This window comes from Chlorocebus sabaeus, chromosome 23, assembly GCF_047675955.1.
Source record: "Chlorocebus sabaeus isolate Y175 chromosome 23, mChlSab1.0.hap1, whole genome shotgun sequence".
Taxonomy (NCBI): domain Eukaryota; kingdom Metazoa; phylum Chordata; class Mammalia; order Primates; family Cercopithecidae; genus Chlorocebus; species Chlorocebus sabaeus.
Window position 1 is genome coordinate 5161109 of NC_132926.1, and position 21854 is coordinate 5182962.

Genomic DNA, 21854 nt, shown 5'->3' on the forward strand with positions numbered 1-21854 from the left:
GTCTCACTATGTTGCCCACACTGATCTTGAACTCCTGGGCTTAAGTGATCGTCCTGCCTCTGTCCCCAAAGTGCTGGGATTACAGGCATGAGCCGCAGTGCCCAGCCAAGGGAAGATCTATATTTTTTTTCTTTTGAGATGGAGTTTCACTCTTATTGCCCAGGCTGGAGTGCAATGGTGTGATCTTGGCTCACAGCGACCTCTGCCTCCCGGATTCAAGTGATTCTCCTGCCTCACAGCCTCCTGAGTAGCTGGGATTACAGGTGCCCGCCGCCACGCCCAGCTAATTTTTGTATTTTTAGTAGAGATGGGGTTTCACCATCTTGGCCAGACTGGTTTTACACTCCTGACCTCAGGTGATCCACCCGCCTCGGCCTCCCAAAGTGTTGGGATTACAGGTGTGAGCCACCGCACCTGGCCAAGAAGATCTATTTTTAAATTAAGAGTGTCAGTTACAAATGACTGAAACCTAACTTGAACTAGCTTAAGCCAAAAAATAAAAAATAAATAAAAAAAAATACTGGCTCATGTAACTCAACCACAGGAAGGGCAAGAGTAGCTGGAATAATGGCTCCCCAAGATGTCCAAGTCCTAATCCCTAGAACCTGTGAATGTTACTTTGGCAGAAGGGACTCTGTAGATGTGATTAAGTTTAGGGTCTTGAGATGGGGAGATTATCTGTGTGGGCAGGATGTAATCACAGTCCTTATAAGAGGGATGCAGGAGGAGTCAGTCAGAAAGAGAAGAGGATGTAATGATGGAAGCAAAAATTGGATTATTGCACTTTGGAGATGGAGGAAAGGGCCACAAGACCAAGAATGAAGGTAGCCATCAGAAGATGGAATAAGGTAAGGAAACGGATTTTCCCCGGAGAGCCTCCAGAAAGTAGCAGCTCCGCCAACACCTTGACTTTCAGCCCAGCAAAACTGATTTCGAACTTCTAACATTCAGAACTGTAAGAATAAATCTGTGAGGCTGCACATGGTGGCCCACACTTGTAATCCCAGCACTTTGGGAGGTTGAGGAGGCCAGATTACTTGAGCCCAGGAGTTCAAGACCAGCCTGGGCAACATGGCAAAATTCTGTCTACAAAAACAAAAATTAGCTGGATGTGGTGGCACGTGCCTGTAATCCTAACTAGTAGGGAGGCTGGGGTGGAAGGATCACTTGAGCCTGGGAGTTTGAGACTGCAGTGAGCCATGACCGTGCCACTGCATTCCAGCCTGGGCAACAGAGACTCTGTATCAAGAAAAAAAAAAAGTGTTTTAAACCACTAAATTTGAGGAAATCTGTTGTAGCAGCCATAGAAAGCTAATATGAATACATTGCCTCCCTAGGCTTTGGCTCTTTCTTTTTATTAATTATATATTTTAATCAAATGAACAAAATACCTGTAAACTAAAAATCTTGAGCCTCCAACCGATGGAACAGACCTCCTCTTAGCCAAGGGGAACCCAAAGAAACCTTAAAGAAACCGAGTTCTGGCCAGGCGCAGTGGCTCATGCCTGTAATCCCAGCGCTTCAGGAGGCTGAGGCGGGTGGATCACGAGGTCAGGAGATTGAGACCATCCTGGCTAACACAGTGAAACTCCGTCTCTACTAAAAATACGAAAAATTAGGCCGGGCGCGGTGGCTCAAGCCTGTAATCCCAGCACTTTGGGAGGCCTAGACGGGTGGATCACGAGGTCAGGAGATCGAGACCATCCTGGCTAACACAGTGAAACCCCGTCTCTACTAAAAAGTACAAAAAACTAGCCGGGCGAGGTGGCGGGCGCCTGTAGTCCCAGCTACTCGGGAGGCTGAGGCAGGAGAATGGCATAAACCCGGGAGGCGGAGCTTGCAGTGAGCTGAGATCCGGCCACTGCACTCCAGCCTGGGCGACAGAGCAAGACTCTGTCTAAAAAACAAAACAAAACAAAACAAAAAACTAAAAATTAGCCAGGTGTGGTGGCGGGTACCTGTAGTCCTAGCTACTGGGGAGACTGAGGCAGGAGAATGGTGTGAACCTGGGAGAAGAAGCTTGCAGTGAGCTGAGATTACACCACTGTACTCCAGCCTAGGCAACAGAGCGAGACTCTGTCTGGGGGTTGGGGGGGGAGAAACCAAGTTCCCAGCCATACAGGATGGGAGGTCAGACACGCCTCATTGTACCATCCCTTTTGTTGTTTAGACACAACAGACCAGTATTAACATTTAAATAGAGAACAGAAGACTGAACAGACTCTGCGTGGCAATAAGATACCAAATTGTAAACAAGACTTAAGGCTATGCCAGGCAAGGGTTAAGTCATACACCTGAACAGCTTAGTTCTTCTCCAGTGTCTCTTCTTGGAGTTGTACATTATTTTATTTTATTTTAGAGACAGAGTCTTGCTCTATCACCCAGGCTAGACTGCAGTGGCGGGATCTCGGCTCACCCGCCTCTCGGGTTCAAGCAATTCTCCTGTCTCAGCCTCCTGAGTAGCTGAGACTACAGATTCCTGACACCATGCCCGGCTAATTTTTGTATTTTTAGTAGAGATGGGGGTTTCACCATGTTGGCCAGGCTGGTCTCAAACTCCTGACCTCAAGTGATCTACCCGCCTCAGCCTCCCAAAGTGCGGGGAGTAGAGGCGTGAGCCACAGCACCCAGCTGTAAATGATTTTATTACCAGTTTTCATGTGAATCCACTGGGGAGTGGGCAAAATTTGCTTTTGTTTATTGGTCAGGAATTGCTTGATCCTGAAAATCTTGTGAAAAGACATGGCAAGGTTTGGAGTCAACCTCCATAGACTACGATGGCGGACAAAGGGAGAAAGAGCTCATGGTAGTTTTGATATGACTAATGATATTATGTATCTTTTCATGTAGTTATTGGACACTTGAATACATTATTTGGAGAGATGTCCATTTAAGACTTTTGTGGCCAGGCACGGTGGCTCTCGCCTGTAATCCCAGCACTTTGGGAGGTTGAGACAAGAGGATAGTTGCCTATGCTTTTTTCCCAGTTGTTTTTTCGTTATGGTAAAATACACATAACATAAAACTTACCGCTGTAACCATTTTAAGTGGCCAGTTCAACAGTATTAAATACATTCATAATGTTGTATAGCTATCACCACCATCCGTCTCCAGAACTCTTCATCGTGTTGCCTGTGCTTTTGATGTCATAGTCAAGATATTATTGCCAAATCTAAGGTCACGCAGATTTTCTCATATGTTTTCTTCTAAGGGTTTTTTTTTTTTTTTAATTATTATTACTTTTTTAAAGACAGGGTCTCACTCTATTGCCTAGGCTGGAGTACAGTGGCTCAGTCATAGCTCACTGCAGCCTGGAACTCCTAGGCTCAAGGGATCCTCCCATGTTAGCCTTCTTAGTAGCTGGGATTACAGGTGCACACCACCATACCCAGCTAAGTTTTAAATTTTTTTGTAGAGATGGAGTCTCACTACGTTGCCCAGGCTGGAGTATAGTGGCTATTCACAGGCATGATTATAGTGTACTATATCCTTGAACTCCTGGGCTCAAGTAATCCTCTTACCTCCGTTCCTGAGTAGCTGGGACTACTGGTATGTATTACTGTGCCCAGCTTATAGTGTATTCATTTTAAATTACACAGTAGAATTACACAGTAGTGGTTCTTTTTTTTTTTTTTTTTTTTGTGACAGGGTCTTGCTTTGTCACCCAGGCTAGAGTGCAGTAGAGCAACCTTGGTGGCTCACTGCAACCTCTGCCTCCTGGGCTCAAGTTATCCTCCCACCTCAGCCTCCCAAGTAGCTGGGACTACAGGTGCAAGCCACCAAGTCCAGCTAATTTTTGCATTTTTTGTAGAGATAGGGTTTTGCCATTTTGCCCAGAATGGTCTCGAACTCCTGAGCTCAAGTGATCTCCCCATGTTTGCCTCTCAAAGTGCAGGGATTACAGGCATAAGCCACCACACTTGGTCCAGTAGTGGTTCTTAAAATAAAATTAGAACATTTCAGATATATTAAGGTTCCTTTTGTCCACTCCCAATTTTGTACCTCTAGCTCCCTTTTCAAAAGTATCCTCTGGCCGGGCCCGGTTGCTCACTTTGGGAGGCCGAGGCAGGCAGATTACCTGAGGTCAGGAGTTCAAGACCAGCTTGGCCAACATGGTGAAACTAAAAATACAAAAAATTAGCCAGGTGCAGTGGTGTGTGCCTGTAATCCCGGCTACTCAGGAGGCCAAGGCAGGAGAATCGCTTGAACCCGGGAGGCAGATCACGCCACTGCACTCCAGCCTGGGTGACAGAGTGAGATTTCATCTCAAAAAAAAAAAAAAAGTATCCTCTATTATGTGTTTGTTACATATCCCTGTATCTTCCTAGGCCTATGGAAATACTTTTAGATATATTTACTACCTTCAAAAAATATGGTATTATTTGCATAAGAATATGTGTGTTTACGCAAATGGAATCATAATGAGCATATCATTCATTCTACTTTACTCTGTGCTAGGCATTGTTCTAACTTTGACGATACAGCAATACACCAAATAAAGTTTCTATTCTCATGGACCTTACATTATCCTGCCACTTGTTTCTTAAAATTCATATCATGTATTGAGGTCTATGCATGATGATACATGTAGATCTGTTTCATTTCTTTTTTCTGAGACAAGGTCTCGCTCTGTCACCCAGTTTAAAGTGCAATGGTGCGATCATAGCTCACTGCAACCTGGAACTCCCGGGCTCAACGGATCTTCCTGCGTTGGTCTCTCGTGTAGCTGGGATTACAGACACACACCACCATATGTGGCTAATTGTTTGTTCATTTATTTAATTTTTTTCTGGCCACACGGCATCTGTATAATTTGTTATAATTTTTTATTTTTTAATTTAATTTTATTTTTTGAGACAGAGTCTCGCTCTGTTGCCCAGGCTGGAGTTCAAGCAATTCTCCTGCCTCAGCCTCTCAAGTAGCTGGGACTTACTGGCACGTGCCACCATGCCCGGCTGATTTTTGTATTTTTAGTAGAGACGGGGTTTCACCATGTTGACCAGGCTGGTCTCAAACTCCTGACCTCAGGTGATCCACCCACTTCGGCCTCCCAAAGTGGTATGAGTCACCATGCCAGACCTATTTTTATTTTTAATAGAGAGAAAGTCTCAATGTGTTGCCAAGGCTGATCTTGAACTCCTGGGCTCAAGTGATCCACCCACCTCAGCCTCCCAAAGAAGTTTCATTTCTTTTCTTTTCTTTTTTCATTTAATTGTTGTATGTTATTCTATGAATACACTATACTATGTAATACATCATTCTCTTATGATGGACATTTAGTTTTATATCAATTAGGATGTTTTCTACTTCAGGTAACAGAAAAACATGACTCATAATGGTGTAAATATTAAGGAAACCGATTATCTCACATCACAGAAAACCCAGAAGTTGAATGGTTGCCAGGTATATATGCTTAGGGTCCTAACTCTGCTATTTTCTGCTTTTTTTTTTTTCCTCTCTTCTAAGCTCTGAAATAATTGTATGTTGTTATATAACAAATTACCCCAAAACTTAGTGGCTTAAAACATAGACCAGGTGCAGTGGCTTATGCCTGTAATTCCAGCACTTTGGGAGACTGAGGCGGAAGGATCACTTGTGCCCAGGAGTTTGAGACCAGCCTGGGCACATAGTGAGACTCCATCTTCACAAAAAACAACAAAAAAATAGCTAGCCATGGTGGCATACACCTGTAGTCCCAGCTACTTGGGAAGCTGAGGTGGGAGGACAGCTTGAGCTCAGGAGTTTGAAGCTGCAGTGAGCCGTGATGATACCACTGCACTCCAGTATGGGCGATAGAGTGAGACCTTTTTTTAAAAAAAACAAAAACAAAAAACAACAACCAAAAAACCATAAACATAGTTTTCATAGGTCATGAGTTGGGACACGGCTTAGACAGGTAACTTTGGCTTAAGGTCTCTCCCAAGATGTGATCAAGCTGTTACCCTGTGAGTCTTTCCATATGGCTATTTCTCACAGCACAGCATTTGGCCTGAGTGAGCAAATGACGAACTTGAGATAGTACCCAAGAAGGATGCCACAGAGTTTCTATAACCCAATCTTGGAAAAGACGTGCCATCATTTCTGCCTTATTCTATTGTTTAGAAGTGAGTTATTAAGCATAGCCCACACTCAAGAAGAGAGATTACACAAGAGTGTGGTTGCTAGCCCGTGGGATCATTAAGGGCCATCTTACAGGCTGCCTATGACACGCTGTCTGTCCTCAGGTTTGCAGGACGGCTGCCAACAACAATGCATTAATAGTCTTCCCTGAAGTGAGATGCCCTAAAGGGATCTTTTTGGCCCTGCACCGAAACCTTTTCTGATCCCCCCACTCCTCAATCAATTTAATCAACATTTATTAAGTATTTGCTTTAGGACAGGCCCATTGCTACTTGTGAGGATTACATGGATCATGTTTTCATAGAGCTCACAAGTCTTATTGAAGAGATATAGACTCATACAGCAAAGAATTGTAGTATATTGTGGGAGATCGAATGTCCCAGAAGCTGAGGAAGGATGCAGAAGAAAAGAACTGAGGTTAGAGGAAGCAGTGGAAGAAATGGTTCAGGAGGGTTTTGGAGGATCAGTTGGAGGTAGGTGGCATGGGGGAGATAGGGCAAAGGCATTCCAGAATGTAAATGTTATAGAAAAGTACTAAGAATAATGCACCTGTAGTTCCACGTTCGATTACCCCACCGTTAACATTTTCTTATGTTTACTTTTAGGTCTTTTTTTTTTCTTTTTGAGACAGAGTCTCACTCTGTCACCCAGGCTGGGTTGCAGTGGCTTGATCTGCGCTCACTGCATCTTCCGCCTCCCGGATTCAAGCGATTCTCTTGCCTCAGCATCCCAAGTAGCTGTTATTATAGGCGTGCACCACCACGCCTGGCTAATTTTTGTATATTAGTACAGAAGGGGTTTCCCTATGTTGACCAGGATGGTCTCGAACTCCCGACCTCAGGTGATCCGCCCGCCTCGGTCTCCCAAAACGCTGGGATTACAGGCGTGAACCATCGCACTCGGCGTTTCCGCACTTTTCTAGATGTGAAATAGCTGGGTCATAAAATGGACATTTTAAATTTCACCACACGGAATTGTCCTCAAAAGTGGCCGTTCTATACATTTTACGCCACAGCTATCTCTGAGTTTGTTGTTACTCCTGGCTTTCCCTCAAACCGCAAGCAACTGAGATCGCGCCAGGCGTGAGCTGGGTCCCGGGCGGCCAGCGCCTCCCGCGCAGTTGGTACGTCCCGGGTGGCTCCCCCGCGGCGGGGGTTGGTTCAGTCTCCGCGCGCCGCGCCTGCGCCAGCCCCGAGAGCACGTCTCTGGCATCGGACGCGCGCGCCCCTCCCCCCCCCCCCCCCCGCGCTCCCAACGTGTGGCGGCTCGCGACCCCCGGCAACCCGGGGAAGGTCGGCGGAGCGGCCCGCGCCAGCGAGTGAGTACCTGCCGACTGTGCACAGCTCCGCCCGCCCCTCCCTGCCTCCTTCTCTTCCTCAGCGGGTCCGTGGCCCACTCCTCTCCGGGAGGGGCGCCTCCCGACGCCGAGGTAGGCCTCTCCCGACGGCGGGGCGGCCCTTCCTGATGCCTGGGTGGGTCCTTCGCGACGCGGGGGTGGGCTCCGGACGCCGGGGCGGGCCTTGCCGAAGTCGGAGGTGGGTCCCTCCGGACGCCGAAGTGGGCTCGGGATGCGGGGTTGGGACCCTCCCGATTCCAGGGCAGATTCCGGACGCCGGGACGGGCCATTCCTGGGCTGGGTTGGGCTTCTCCAGATGCTCGGGCTGGGTCCCTCCCGACGCTCGGGTGGGCTCGGGACACAGTGAGTCCCTCCGGACGTTGAGGTGGGCTCGAGACGCGGGTTGGGTTTCTCCTGACGCCACGCAGGGCCCCTCGGAACGCCAGGTTGGGCTTTGCACCCTCGGTTGCCGGGCGGGTCCCTTTCACACCTGGGGGGCGGCCTGCATCCTCCGGGGCGTCGGGCGAGCGCCGAGCTCCCTTGGCCGTGGTCCGCGCCGCCTCACGCCTCGGGGCGCCCGGCCTGTGCTCCTTCCCGCGCTGGGTTACTATTTTGTTGTGTGATCCTCGTTTTCTCTAATTATTTGCCCCGAAAAAACCCCAAACCCTCTCTTTGGAGATCCTTATCGTCCTAGACGCCTTCGCCCCCGCAGGGCCGGCGCGTTTCCAGGTGCTCTCAGGCGGCTCCGCAGACTTCTCAGCGCCGCAGCAGGCGGGCTGGTGCCCTGCCGCTCCGTTAACCGGGCGCGCGTCCCGGCAGTAGTGGAGCTGGATTTGAATCCCGGGAGCCGGACTCCAGTGTTCTTTCATTTGATCACTACATCGCACTGACATATAGAAAAGACACCCGGAAAAAGTGAAAAGTTTATGCTTCTGTCTTTATTGTTTTCCTGTCAAGGGAGGAAGTGCCTTGTAGTCAAATGAAAGTGTGTTTTTGGAATCAGATAGATTGAGCTTCAATTCTTAGCCCTTTACCAATTTATCAGCTGTTTGCGTAAGTTTCCTCACGTGGAAAATCGTGATGTGAATATCTACTACGTAGAGTTGTTGTGAAACTAGATACTAAAGTCGTGTTCGGATTGTATTGTTATACACTTGTCCTAAACTGAGGCTGAATATAAACTGAAAAGTGGAAAATAAAGTATCAGGGATGTATGCGTGTGTATGTATGCATTTACCTTTTTACAAAAATTACAGAAATAAGTTCATTGTATTTAGTTATTAAAGCGCTTGGCTGCCGGGCGTGGTGGCTCACTCCTATAATCCCCGCACTTTGAGAGGCCGAGGCAGAAAAATCACTTGAGTCCAGGAGCATCAAGACCGGCCTGGGTAACATAGGAGACTCTGTCTCTACAAAAAGTAAAAAAAATTATCAGAGTATGGTGGCGCCTGCCTGTAGTCCCAGCTACTCAGGTGGCTGAGGCAGGAGGCTCCCGTGAGCCCAGGAGGTGGAGGCTGCAGTGAGCTATGATCGTGACATTGCCCTTCAGCATGGGCAAGAGTGAGACCCTGTCTCTTAAAACCCTCAAAATAAAAAAAATTAGCTGGGTGCGGTGGCAGGTCAAGGCTGATTGCCCTACTGCACTCCAGCCTGGGTGACAGAGCAGGACCTTGTCTCCAAATAAAGAAAGTGCTAGGTACCTATTTAGGGCTAAGAGTCAATCATTTATAAAGGATTGTTCTTAAGGTCCGTATGCCCCCAAGCTTTCAAAGCGATTTTGACAAGTTTGGTACCTGGACTGTCAAGATTTTAAATTACCTTGTCAGTAATTTTTTTCAGATAGATCAAGACGATGGATGTGCTGAAAGAAAATGACAAATAATATCTGAAATTGAGAATTTTCAAGGACACTTCCCAAAATGTTACCTGTGAAATAAGCCTCATTACTAGGGCACCTGTCCTGCTTCTACATCTTTCTGGAGACATTTTGTTCCTTAATGTCATGATTAAGAAGCTGCATCCAGACTTGATTCCTCCTTCATAGGCAGTCAGTGGTAATTCATTTTAGCTTCAGTTCAATAAGTGAAGATAGACCATTATTTTAGTGAGTTCTTCATCTTGAAGGGTAGTAACTTAAAATATAGTAGTTGAACTGTATGCTGGCTTGCTTGTTTAAATGAACTCATCAGGGACCTCTCTTATTTACGTTTTTAGAATTACTGTGGAAAACAGTAATTTACTGTGGCTAAATCTCATGAAGCACTGGAAATTTTGGAATTTGTGTCTGTGGGGAGCCTCTACTTAATGCTTCTTATTGATCCTTCATCTGCTGTGATTCTTTGAATGCCCACCTTGAGCCTGCAGTGGTTCTATGCTGGGTTTTTATTATTTACACGCCTTTTAGAAATTACATATATTTTGCGGTGTAGCTTCCCTTGCTTTCAAATTTGAGCATATTGATTTAAATATATGGTACATGTAATCCCAGCACTTTGGGAGGCTGAGATGGGCAATTACTTGCACCCAGGAGGTCAAGACCAGCTTGGGTAACATGGTGAAACCCAGCCTCTACAGAAAATACAAAAAATTAGCTGGGCTTGTTGGCACATGGCTCTGGTGGGAGAATTGCCTGATCCTGGGAAGTTGAGGCTGCGGTGAGCTATGATCATGCCACTGCACTTCATGACAGAGTGAGGCCTTGTCTCAAAAACAATACACATGCACACACATGGTACAGGAAACAATTAACTTTGTGCTCCTTATTCACTCAGCAAATATTTATAGGTGCATATCCTGTATCAAGCAGCAGTTTTAGTTAGAGGAGATACAAGTCATGGAAATTGGAGTCCAGTTTTCATGTCAGGAGACAAAAGTGCAAGTACCTGCTATGTTTGGGCAAGTTACTTTTCTGAACCTATGTTTCCTCATAATGATATATTTGGGTTTCTTAGGATTGATTGAAATATTCACTCATCAAATATTTATTAGTACTATTATTTTTTTTTGAGACGGAGTCTCACTGTCCTGAGCTGGAGTGCAGTGGCGCGATCTCGGCTCACTGCAAGCTCTGCCTCCTGGGTTCACGCCATTCTCCTGCCTCAGCCTCCCAAGTAGCTGGGACTACAGGTGCGTGCCACCAAGCCAGGCTGATTCTTTGTGTTTTTAGTAGAGACAGGGTTTCACCGTGTTAGCCAGGATGGTTTCGATCTCCTGACCTCGCGATCCACCCACCTCGGCCTCCCAAAGTGCTGGGATTACAGGTGTGAGCCACCGCATCCAGCCATGTTTATTATTTTTAAAAACTTTGTATTAAGGTATCATTTATATACAGTAGAGTGAACCAATCTTAATCGTACAGTTCAGTGTGTACACCCATGTAAGTACCACCAAGGTATGGAACATTTTCAGAAGGCTCTCTTGTGTCTTTCCCAGTCACTACCCTCCAGAGGTAACCGATGTTCTGACTTGGATCACCAGAGGTTAATTGTTTTATTTTTTATTTTTATTTTTTTGGGAAAAAGTCTCACTGTCACCAGGCTGGAGTCCAGTGGTGCAATCGTAGCTCACCACAACCTCAAACTCCTAGGCTCAAGATCCCTTCTCCTCAGCCTCCTGAGTAGCTAGGACTACAGGTGCACGCCACTATGCCTAGCTAATTTAAAAATTTTTTTGTGGAGTTTTTTTGTTTTTTTGTTTTTTTTTTGAGACAGTCTCACTGTTGCCCAGGCTGGAATGCAGTGGTGTGATCTCGGCTCACTGCAGCCTCTCCTTTCTGGGTTCAAGCGATTCTCGTGTCTCAGCCTCCCAAGTAGCTGGGATTACAGGTATGTGCCACCATGTCTGGCTGATTTTGTTTTTTTGGGTGGAGTCTCGCCCAGGCTGGAGTGCAGTGGCGTAATCTCAGCTCACTGCAAGCTCCACCTCCTGGGTTGATACCATTCTCCTGCCTTAGCCTCCCAAGTAGCTGGGACTACCTTGCCTAGCTAATTTTTTTTTTTTTTTTAGTAGAGATGGTTTTCACCATGTTAGCCAGGATGGTCTAAATCTCCTGACCATATGATCCGCCTGCCTCAGCCTCCCAAAGTGCTGGGATTACAGGCATGAGCCACGGCACCCTGCCCTCACTTTATTCTTTGTCAAGATTGTTTAAGCTGTTCTGGGGCCCATGCATTTCCATATACATTTAGAATAAGCTTGTCTGTGTCTATAAAAAGTCTTAGTGGAATTTTTATAGGAATTGCATTAAACCTAAGATAATGTTCTGTGCTCCCAAAGGTTGAATTAAAAAAAAAAAAACCTAGGATCAGTTTGGGGAGAATTGATATGTTTATTATGTTGAGACTTCCAACCCATGGGATGGTATGTCTTTATTTAGATCTTTGATTTCTTTCACTAGTTATTCAAAAAACAAAACCCCATAAAACTACTTATGTATCAATCTATCCACACACCTGCAGTGAACTCATTTTCCACAAAGTTGCCAAGAACATACGCTGGGGAAAAGACAATCACTTCAATAGATAGTGCTTAGAAAACTGGATATCTACATGCAGAAGAATGAAACTAGGCCTCCATCTCTTGCCATATACAAAAATCAAATAAAAATGTATTAAATGTATTAAATCTGAGACCTCAAACTATGAAATTAGTGCAAGAAAACTTTGGGGAAACTCTAGGACATTGGTCTGGGCAAAAACTTCTTGAGTAATATCCCATAACCACAGGCAACCAAAGCAAAAATGGACAGATGGGATCACATGAAGTTAAAAAGCTTCTGCACAGCAAAGGAAACAATAAAGTGAAGAGATAACCCACAGAATAGGAGAAAATATTTGCAAACTACCCATTTGACAAAGGATTAATAACCAGAATATATAAGGAACTGAACTCTATAGGAAAAAATTCTAATAATCCAATTTTAAAAATGGGCAAAAGATTTGAATAGACATTACTTCAAAGAAGACATGCAGGCCAGGCACAGTAGCTCATGCCTGTAATCCCAGCACTTTGGGAGTCTGAGGCAGGTGGATCACCTGAGGTTGGGAGTTCGAGACTAGCCTGACCAACATGGAGAAACCCCATCTCTACTGAAAATACAAAATTAGCTGGGAGTGGTGGTGCATGCCTATAATCCCAGCTACTCAGGAGGCTGAGGCAGGAGAATCACTTGAACCTGGGAGGCAGAGGTTGCAGTGAGCCGCAATTGTGCCATTGCACTCCAGCCTGGGCAATAAGAATGAAGCTCTGTCTCAAAAACAAAAAAAAACATGCAAGTGGAAAACAGGCATATGAAAAGGCGCTCAACATCATTGGTCATCAGAGAAATGGAAGTCACAGCTACAGTGAAATATCTCACCCCAGTTCAAATGGCTTATATCCAAAAACACGTAGTAGGAAATGCTGGCAAGGACATGGGGTACAGGGAACCCTTGTACACTATTGGTGAGAATGTAAACTAGTACCACCACTATGGAGAACAGTTTGGAGGTTCCTCAAAAAACTAAAAGTAGCCCAGGCGCGGTGGCTCATGCCTGTAATCCCAGCACTTTGGGAGGCCGAGGTGGGCAGATCATGGGGTCAGGAGATCAAGACCATCCTGGCTAACACAGTGAAACCCCGTCTCTACTAAAAATGTAAAAAATTAGCCAGGCATGGTGGTGGCCGCCTGTATCCCAGCTACTCGGCAGGCTGAGGCAGGAGAATGGCATGAACCTGGGAGGTGGAGCTTGCAGTGAGCCAAGATCGCGCCACTGTACTCCAGCCTGGGCTATAGAACGAGACTCCATCTCAAAAAACAAAACAAAACAAAAAAGTAAAAGTAGAGTTACCGTATGATCCAGCAGTCCCACTGCTGGGTATGTATCCAAAAGAAAGGAAATCAGTATATTGAAGAGATATCTGCACTCCCAGGTTTGTTGTAGCACTATTTACAATAGCCAAGATATGGAATCAACTAAGTGTCCATCAACAGATGAGTAGATAAAGAAAATATGGTACTTATACATAATGGAGTACTATTCAGCCATAAAAATGAATGAGATCCTGTCATTTGTAACAACATGGATGAAACTAGAGGTCATGATGTTAAGTGAAATAAGCCAGGCACAGAAAGACAAACATTGCATGTTCTCACTTATTTGTGGGATCTAAAAATCAAAACAGTTGAGCTAATGGAGATAAAGGGTAGAAGGATGGTTACTAGAGACTGGGAAGGGTAGTGGTGGATGATGGAGAGGTGGGGATGGTTAGTGGGTACCAGAAAAAAAAAATAGAATCAATAAGACCCAGTGTTTGATAGCACAGTAGGATGACTATAGTCAATAATAATGTAACTGTACTTTTTTTTTTTTTTTTTTATGAGACAGAGTCTCACGCTTTTGCCCAAGCTGGAGTGCAGTGGTGCTGCAAGCTCCGCTTCCCAGGTTCACGCCATTCTGCCTCAGCCTTCCACGTAGCTGAGACTACAGGCACCCGCCACCGCGCCCGGTTAATTTTTTTTGTAATTTTAGTAGAGACGAGGTTTCACCATGTTAGCCAGGATGGTCTGAATCTCCTAACCTCATGATCTGCGCACCTCGACCTTCCAAAGTGTTGGGATTACAGGTGTGAGCCACTGCACCCGACCTGTAATTGTACATTTTAAAATAAAAGAGTATAATTGGATTGTTTGTAACACAAAGGGTAAATGCTTGAGGGAATGGATACCCTATTTTTTATGATCTGATTATTACATATTGCATACCTGTATCAAAACATCTCATGTATCCCATAAATATATACACCTATGTACCCACAAACATTAAATTTAATAAAATGTATAAGACATATATGCTAAAAACTAAAATACATCCTAGAAAACCTAAAAATGCTGCAAGTTTTTTTGAGGATTATTATTATTATTTTTTCTGAGACAGAATCTCGCTCTGTTACCCAGTCTAGAGTGCAGTAGCACAATCACACTCGCTGCAGCCTTGATCTCCCACGCACAAGTTATCCTCCCACTTCAGCCTCCTGAGTAGCTGAGACAAGGTATGCAACCCCATGCCTGACTGATTTTTAATTATTTTTTGTAGAGATGGGGTCTGGCCGGGTTGCTCAGGCGAGTCTCAAACCCCCAGCTCAAATAGTCCTCCTGCCTTGGCCACCTGAAGCGCTGGAATTACAGACGTGAGACATTGCACCCAGCCTGAGCATTATTTTTAATTTATAAAATGAGTACAGACTTGTAGGAATTTTAAATAAAGGAGAAAAAAATATATAAATTCACCACACTAAATTATTCTAAGGTTTATATAATTAAGTTTTTTTTTGGGTTGTTTTCGTTTTTTTTGAGATGGAGTTTCGCTCTTGTTGCCCAGGCCAGAGTGCAATGGCATGCTCTCGGCTCACCACAACCTCTGCCTCCTGGGTTCAAGTGATTCTCCTGCCTCAGCCTCCTGAGTAGCTGGGATTACAGACATGTACCACCATGCCTGGCTAATTTTGTATTTTTAGTAGAGATGGGGTTTCTCCATGTTGGTCAGGCTGGTCTTGAACTCTCGACCTTAGATGATCTGCCTGCCTCGGCCTCCCAGAGTGCTAGGATTACAGGCATGAGCCACCGTGCCTGACCTTTTTTTTTTTTTTTTTTTTTTTGAGACAGAGTCTTTTTCTGTTGCCCAGGCTGGAGTGCAGTGGTGTGATCTCGGCTTCTGAGTTTAAGCAATTCTCCTACCTCAGCCTCCTGAGTAACTGGGATTACAGGTGCGTGTCACCACACCCAGCTAATTTTTGTATTTTTGGTAAAGATGGGGTTTCACTGTGTTGGTCAGACTGGTCTCAAATCCTTGTCCTCAAGCATTCTGCCCACTTCGGCCTCCCAAAGTGCTGGGATTACAAGTGTGAGCCACCGTGCCCAGCCTACAAGTTGTCATTTCATCTGTTGATGATATTTGGGTTGTCTTTGGTGTTTGACATTATGGAAAGAGCTGTTGTGAACATATACAAGTTCTTGGGTGGTGATGTTTTCATTTCTACTGGGTAATCAAGTGTAGTGGAATTGAAGCAGAAGTTGAAAAGAGAAAAACAAGTTTTCCTGTACTTGGCTGACTCACTCCAAGGCCAGCAATAGTCTGGGCCCTGACAGAGCCTTGATAACACTATCTGAAAAGCCAGAGCCCAAAGGAATGAGCTTCAGAGACTCTCCCAACACACTCTGCTGCCCCCCGCCACCCTGGAGCAAGGATAAGAAAAGAAAAAAACAGGCCGGGCGCGGTGGCTGAAGCCTGTAATCCCAGCACTTTAGGAGGCCGAGACAGGCGGATCACAAGGTCAGGAGATCGAGACCATCCTGGCTAACCCGGTGAAACCCCGTCTCTACTAAAAAAATACAAAAAACTAGCTGGGCGCGGTGGCGGGCGCCTGTAGTCCCAGCTACTCCGGAGGCTGAGGCAGGAGAATGGCGTAAACCCGGGAGGCGGAGCTTGCAGTGAGCTGAGATCCAGCCACTGCACTCCAGCCTGGGCGACAGAGTGAGACTCCATCTCAAAAAAAAAAAAAAAAAAAAAAAAGAAAAGAAAAAAACAAATTCCTTTCTCATAACTATTTCTACAAACACCTGTGTTTCACAAGTTTTGTAAGTTCCTGTTTTCCCTACAGTGCAGCTGCAAGATCACAAGCTATGCCTGGGTTGTGAGACCTATCACAATTTAATTAACTGCCTTTGTTCTGCTTCTGTAAGCCTGCTTGCCTGCCCCATGAGTTTTGCGCTGTCATTTTCCCACCACACCATTCAAACTAGCCAACTCCCTTTCAGAGAAGTGTGTGTAAAAAGTCAAGCCCTGTCTTTGTTCCGGGCTCAGCCTTTAGATGTTAATCTGCTGGGCTGGTGGCTACCTAAATAAAATCCTCCTGTTCCACCCATTGGTCTCTCCAGTCTCCTGATTCCCGCAACAGAATGACTGGCTTACATGATAGTTATACTTTTTTTTTTTTAAAGAAACTGCCAGTTTTCCAAAGTGGTTATGCCATTTTACATTCCCATTAGCAGTATATGAGAGGTTCATTATACTCTGCATTCCTGCCCACTTTTGTATTGTCACTATTTTCAATTTTAGCCATTCTAATGGATATGCAGTGTTAAATCATTGTGAATTTAATTTGTAATTTCTTGATGACTAATGATATTGAACATCTGTTTGTTTTTCCTTATTGACCTTTAGTATATCTGCTTTTGTGAAGTTTGTTAATATCTCGTTTCTTTTAAAAATTAGTTTGTCTTTTTTTATTTTTTCTTTTGAGATAGGGTCTCCGTGTGTTGTTCGGGCTGGAGTGTAATTTTTGGAATCCACCTAGAGATGTAAAGTGCCATAGCCAGCCTCCCAGTGTTTATCATGTTTATGCTGCCTTACCCAGGTGTTTTTTACTATTTCATCCCTTTTACACTTTGATTTTTGTATGCTTTCTTTTTTTTGAGATTGAGTTTCACTCTTGTCACCCAGGCTGGACTACAGTGGTGTGATCTCGGCTCACTGCAACTTCCACTTCCTGGGTGCAAGCAGTTTCTCCTGCCTCAGCCTCCCAAGTAGCTGGGACTACAAGTGCCTGCCACCATGCTCGGCTAATTTTTGTATTTTTAGTAGAGACGGGGTTTCACCATGTTGACCAGGCTGGTGTCAAACTCCTGTCCCCCTGCCTCAGCCTCCCAATGTGCTGGGATTACAGGCATGAGCCACCATGCCTGGCAGATTTTTGTATGTTTTCCAGTATACAAAATACATACATTAGTATTCATATAGTTAAAAAATAAATATACATGTATTGTGGTTGTGCTTTAAAAATTATCAGTAGAGTTTGTTTTTTTTTTTTTTGTTTTTGAGACGGAGTCTCGCTTTGTGGCCCAGGCTAGAGTGCAATGGCGGGATCTCGGCTCACTGCAAGCTCTGCCTCCTGGGTTCACGCCGTTCTCCTGCCTCAGCCTCTGAGTAGCTGGTACTACAGGCGTGCACCACCACGCCCGGCTAATTTTTTGTATTTTTTAGTAGAGGCGGGGTTTCAGTGTGTTAGCCAGGATGGTCTCGATCTCCTGACCTTGTGATCCACCCGCCTCGGCCTCCCAAAGTGCTGGCATTACAGGTGTGAGCCACCACACCCGGCCTAGATATGTTTTTAAAAGGTAAGAACATTTTTGTGCCTGGGCGTGGTGGCTCACACCTGTAATCCCAGCACTTTGGGAGACCAAAGTGGGAGGATCACTTGAGCCCAGGAGTTCGAGACCAGTCTGGGCAATATAGTGAGACCTTGTCTCTACAAAAATAAAAAGTAAATTAGCTGGGTGTGGCGGCACATGCCTGTGGTCCTAGCTACTTGGGAGGTTGAGATGGAAGAATTGCTTAAGTCCAGGAGGGTGAGATTGTGGTGAGTCGTGTTGGCCTCATGAAGTGCTGGGATTACAGGCATGAGCTACTGCACCTGGCCAATAATTTTTTTTTTTGAGATGGAATCTTGCTCTGTTGCCCAGGCGGGAGTGCAGTGGCACGATCTTGGCTCAACCTCTGTCTCCTGGGTTCAAGTGATTCTCATATCTCAGCCTCCCCAGTAGCTGGGATTATAGGTACACACCACCACGCCCAGCTGACTTTTGTATTTTAGTAGAGATGGGGTTTTGCCATGTTGGCCAGGCTGGTCTTGAACTCCTGACCTCATGTAATCCACCTGTCTCAGCCTCCCAAAGTGCTGGGATTACAGGCGTGGGCCACCATGTCTGGCCCAAGAATTCTTTATATATTCTGGATATGAATCTTTTGCAAGATAAATGTATTGCACATATTTTTTCCATTCTATGGCAGCTTTTTGTTTTCTTTTTTGATACGGGGTCTTACTCTGTTGCCTAGGCTGGAGTGCAGTAGCATGACCACATCTCATTGCAGCTTTGACCTCCCTGGCTCAGGTGATCCTTCTACTTCAGCCTTCTGAGTAGTTGAAACTACAGGTGTGTACCACCATACCCAGCTAATTAAAAAAAAATTTTTTTTTTTTTAATAGAGACAAGGCATTGCTATTTTGCCCAGACTGTCATTCTGTGGCTTCTTAATGGTCTTTTTTTTTTTTTTTAAAGAGCAGAAGTTTTAAGTTTCAGTGATGTCAAATTTATCAATTTAAAAATTTTCTTTATGTCCTAAGAAAGCTTTATTCAGGCTGGGCATGGTGACTCATGCCTGCAATCCCAGCACTTTGGGAGGCCGAGGTGGGTGGATCACGAGGTCAGGAGATCGAGACAGTCCTGGCTAACATGGTGAAACCCTGTCTCTGCTAAAAAAAATACAACAAAAATTAGCTGGGCGTGGTGGTGTGCGCCTGTAGTCCCAGCTAATCGGTAGGCTGAGGCAGGAGAATGGCATGAACCTGGGAGGCGGAGCTTGTAGTGAGCTGAGATTCTGCCACTGCACTTCAGCCTGGGCAACAGAGTGAGACTCCATCTCAAAAAAAAAAAAAAAAAAGAGAGAGCTTTATTTACTCAAAGTCACCTTTTTTTTTTTTTTTTAAATTGAGACAGGGTCTCACTGTGTTGTTGAGGCTCATCTTGAACGCTTGAGTTCAAGTGATCCTTCTGCCTCGGCCCCTCAAAGTGCTGGGATTACAGGTATGCGCCACTATTCCTGGCCAAATCTTGGTAGTTCTACACTCTTTTGGGTCTTTAGCTCCTTTGAGAATTCAGTAAAAATTATAAAAATTTTTCCAAGGAAGATACAGAAAAAACCAATTTTACACACAATTTTAGTTAATCCCCTGAAGCCAATCTATAGATTCTTTAAGGGCTTTGGGTTTGACAGGTTAAGAACTCTCGGCTGGCAGTTCTCTAAGTATTAATCTAAGATCTATCTTTTCTTTTGAGACGAGATCTCACTCTGTTGCCCAGGCTAGAGTGCAGTGGCACCATCATGGCTCAGTGCAGCCTCCACCTCCCTAGGCTCAGGTGATCATTGCACCTCAGCCTCTTAAGAGTAGCTGGGACTATAGGCATGCATCACCACACCCGGCTAATTTTTAAAAGTTTTTGGAGAGATGGGGTCGTTCTTTTTTTTTTTTTTGAGACAGAGTTTCACTCTTGTTGCCCAGGCTGGAATGCAGTGGTACCACCATGCCTGGCTAATTTTGTATTTTTCGTAGAGGTGAGATTTCTCCGTGTTGGTCAGGCTGGTCTTGAACTGCCGACCTCAGGTGATTGAAAGGCGGTCTTTCTGTGTTGCCCAGGCTGGTCAGATCTGTCTTGTCAATTTGCCAGGTTTCATATTCTTTCCCCTCAGTTGTCTTTGCTGTTTCTCCCCAAAGAGATTTGTTCTTTGGGTAGTGTTCATTATGATAGTAACAGACCTGAATCTAAAAAGGTAGAGTAAGGTGAATTGTTAAAACTGAGGACTTGATCAGTCATGATGGCTCATGCTTGTAATCCTAGCATTTTGGGAGGCCAAGGCAGGAGGATCGTTTGAGGTCAGGAGTTCAAGACCAGCCTGGGCAACATAGCAAGACCCCCATCTCTTTAAAAAAAGATTAGCTGAGTGTGGTGGTGTACTCTTGTAGTCCTACCTACCTGGGAAGCTGGGGCAGAAGGATTGCTTGAACCTAAGAGTTAGAGGTTGCAGCAAGCTGTGATCATACACACTGCACTCAAGCCAAGGCAACAGAGCAAGACCCTATCTCAAAAAACAAAAACATAAATATAAAATCTATTTTTATTAGAAATATGGCAACGTTTGTACAAAGTTGTTTTTGTGTTTTTTCCATTTCTCTTCTAGTTTGGAGTTTAGAAAATTCACTTCTTGCAAATTAATATAAAAATTAATTTCTTTTAGGAAGTACATATATGTCATTTTATTTGTGTTTTAATTTGTGTAATGGTAACTTGATAGGTTTTTAGTCTTTTCCTGCTGCTGTAACAGAGTATCTTAGACTGGGTAATTTATAAACAATGTGATTTTTTTGCTCACAGTTCTGAAGTCTGGTAAATCTAAGATCAAGGTGCCTGATGAGGGCTTGCTCTCTGCCTAAAAGATGGGACCTTCTTGCTGCATCTTCACATGGCAGAAGGGTAAAAGGGGCAAACAAGCTCTCTTAGGCCTCTCTTATAAGGGCACTAGTCCCTTTCGTGAGTGCTGTGTCTTCATGACCTAGTCACTTCCCTAGGGCCCCATTTGTTTGTTTGTTTTTTTTTGAAACGGAATCTCGCTCTGTTGCCCAGGCTGGAATGCAGTGGCACGATCTCCACTCACTGCAAGGTCCACCTCCCGGGTTCACGCCATTTTTCTGCCCAACTAGCTGGGACTATAGGCGCCTGCCACCATGCCCGGCTAATATTTTTGTATTTTTAGTAGAGACGGGGTTTCACCGTGTTAGCCAGGATGGTCTCGATCTCCTGACCTTATGATCTGCCTGCCTCGGCCTCCCGAAGTGCTGGGATTACAGGCGTGAGCCACCGCGCCCGGCCCCAGGCCCCATTTCTTACCGACACATTGGGGATTAGATGTCAGCATATGAATTTTGGAGGGACACAAACATTTAGACCATAGTGGATAGCTCATATCCAGTTATCTAGTGAGATGTTACTGCTTTAGTATGAATTTATATGTACTTAAATAATAACTAGCTAGCTGCATTGCACATGCAGTAAATATTCTGTTAACTATATTTAAATACAAAAGTTAAAAATGTATATTTCTTTTTTTTTTTTTGAGACAGGGTTTTGGTCTGTTGACTGGCTAGAGTGCAGTGGTGTGATCTCGGTTCACTGCAACCTCCATCCCCTGGGTTCAAGCAATCCTCCTACCTCAGCCTCTCCAGTAGCTGGGACTGCAGGTATGCACCTCCATACCCAGCTAATTTTTGTATTTTTAATACAGATGGGGTTTCACCATGTTGTCCAGGCTGGTCTCAAACTCTTGTCTTCAGATGATCCGCTCAACTTGGCCTCCCAAAGTACTGAGATTATATACTTGAGCCACTGCCCCTGGCTAATTTTTTGATTTTTGTAATTTCTTGTTCTTTAGTCATTAAAAATATGCATTAAGCACAGAAAAAGACGTTTGTGTGTCTAGTTGTATGAAGGGGAATGATTTTGTAAATCGTAAGCATCTGGGTATGTACGTTGTTACTATCCCTTAATTTAGAATTTTTTATCCCTTAAGTGTTTTTTTAGAAAAACCTTAATGCTCGTATTATGCAGACTACTGATAATAAGATAAAACAACTCCCTTAGGAGTAATTGAATGGTCTGAGAAGTTTGTAACAAAGTTAAGGTGGTTTTATTTAAATCTGTGATTGAGTCAGTGATTCTCTGCTCTGGCTGTAAAATAAAATCATCTGGGGCTCCCCTTTTTAGAAAATTGAGGTGAAATTCACCTAACAGGCTGGAGGCGCGGTGGCT

At 44.8% G+C, this 21854-nt stretch overlaps 1 protein-coding gene across 8 annotated transcripts in view; it reads left to right on the plus strand.

Moving 5' to 3' along the window:
* The first annotated feature begins 7303 nt into the window (after window positions 1-7303).
* UIMC1 (ubiquitin interaction motif containing 1) overlaps window positions 7304-21854 on the plus strand; it is a 98828-nt gene continuing 84277 nt past the window's right edge. For 3 of the 8 annotated variants that reach the window (XM_073010492.1, XM_008015398.3, XM_073010496.1), the window contains exon 1: window positions 7347-7549. The gene's annotated coding sequence lies outside the window, so the exon portion shown is untranslated. Of the gene's footprint in view, window positions 7550-7637; window positions 7656-21165; window positions 21287-21854 lie in introns of those variants that run through there. The other 5 variants (XM_073010491.1, XM_073010490.1, XM_008015400.3 and 2 more) reach the window with 5 other exon arrangements.